The sequence below is a fragment of the Condylura cristata genome, unplaced genomic scaffold, assembly GCF_000260355.1.
Source record: "Condylura cristata isolate star-nosed mole 26May11 unplaced genomic scaffold, ConCri1.0 scaffold00037, whole genome shotgun sequence".
Lineage (NCBI taxonomy): Eukaryota > Metazoa > Chordata > Mammalia > Eulipotyphla > Talpidae > Condylura > Condylura cristata.
The window spans coordinates 3,465,157-3,467,109 of NW_004567138.1; the positions used below are offsets into that span (position 1 = coordinate 3,465,157).

The window sequence follows — 1,953 nt, forward strand, 5'->3', positions numbered from 1 at the left end:
GACCAGAGGTGCCGGGGGTGAGAGGATTCACCAGAGACACAGCAGGGAGCAGAACAGGCAGATCTATAGAAATCCACTGCTGAGAGGAGCAAAGGGCTAGACAGGAATGATCTGCTGTGCCATGTGGGTCACCTCTCTGGCTGGGGGTCGAACTCATGCTGCAGTGGCTGAGGATAGCTTCACAGTGCTGCACTTTAATCCGTTGCACCACCAGGGAGAGCCCAAAAGAAAGATATTTTAGCTTCCTGGCCTGGGCCCCAGGCCACAAGCATCTACCAACATCCAATCCCTCCTGCTGGTGCCAGGCACCTCCCCACAGATCCCCCAGCTCCCCAGTGTCCACCATGGCCAAAGCCTACGACCACCTCTTCAAGTTGTTGCTGATCAGGGACTCGGGGTTGGGCAAAACTTGTCTGATCATTCGCTTTGCAGAGGACAGCTTCAACAACACTTACCATCTCCACCATCGGAATTGATTTCAAGATTTGCACTGTGGATATAGAGGGAAAGAAGATCAAACTGCAAGTCTGGGACACTGCTGGCCAGGAGCGATTCAAGACGATAACTACCGTCTATTACTGTGGAGCCATGGGCATTATCCTAGTATATGAGAAATCCTTTGAAAATATTCAGAACTGGATGGAAGGCATCAAAGAGAATGCCTCAGCTGGCGTGGAGCACCTTTTGCTGGGGAACAAGTGTGATATGGAGGCCAAGCAGGCTGACAAGTTGGCACAGGAACATGGAAACTGGCTTTTTGAGACAAGTGCCAAATCCAGTATGAATGTGGATGAAGCCTTTAGTTCCTGGCCCGGGACATCTTGCTCAAGTCAGGAGGCCGGAGATCGGAAAACAGCAACAAGCTCTCCAGTTGAAAACTTGTGACAAGAAGAACACCAAGTTCTGAAGACTTTTTTCTGCCTCCCTACCTATGGCGGTTAAACCTGAGGGAAGGAGAGCAAAAGGGCCTGGGAAGATAGTCTTGGAGTGATAAAGATGAGTAGATGGTGGAAGAATGGGGAGAAAGTAGAGAAGAAAAAAGGAAGGAGACGAAAGGCGAGGCCAGAAGGGAAAGAACTGAGGAAGTGAAAGAAGGTGAAAAGGAGGTCGGAAGAGAGGGAGGAAAAAGAAAGAGAGATAGTCTTGCACCTCAGACCTTCCCTGGGTTTTCAGGGCAGGCACAAATGTAAACAAATAATTGACTTGTTTTGTTACTGGGGGGAAAAAAAAAGAAAGAAAGATATTTTAAACAGAATATTTAAAACACAATGGACTTTTTCTTGCTGGACATGATATGATAGTGCCTACTAAATCAATAGATCATCCATAGCACTGGTATTCTTCTCAAAAGCATTTAACAAGGATTTTAAGCAGGAGATCTGACCCATGTTAAAAAAAAAAAAAAAAAAAAAAAACTTGGGATAATGGAGTTGTTTTTTTTTTTTTTTTTTTGCTGAAATGGATATTTCTATTTAGTCCAGAAAGTTTTCTGTCAAAGTCCTCCCTGATGGCCTAGGGGATAAGTCTCAGCACTCAGACTGCTGGGAGAGAGTTTGCCACCTGCCATGTGGATCAGATTCCTAGCCAGGGATCGAAATCTCACTGCAGAGGCCATGGCCAGCTTCGCAGTGCTGAAGCTCTCATCAACTGCGCCACCAGGGAGGGCCACGACTTGGTTTCTCTTAATCAGGACTGAATGGAGCAAAAAGCTTCCCTTACCCTGCTTATCCCCTGTCCCTGCTGGGTGTTCTACTCCCAGCCAGGGAGGTAACCCACTTGACATAGCTGCTCCCATCAGCAGTGTATTTCAGTAGATCTGCCTGTTCTGTCTCTGGTGAAGCCCCTCACCCCTTGCATCTCTGGACTGTACACTCCCAGTACAAAAAAAAAAAAAAAAAATCTATCCAAGAAAGCAAACTCCAAAGTCAAGCATCAATTTCTTTAAAGGTAGAC

The 1,953-nt window shown here is 46.6% G+C and overlaps 1 pseudogene; it reads left to right on the forward strand.

Annotated features, from left to right (window-relative positions):
* Positions 1–341: 341 nt before the first annotated feature.
* On the forward strand, positions 342–875 carry LOC101626604 (annotated as a pseudogene).
* Positions 876–1,953: the final 1,078 nt, after the last annotated feature.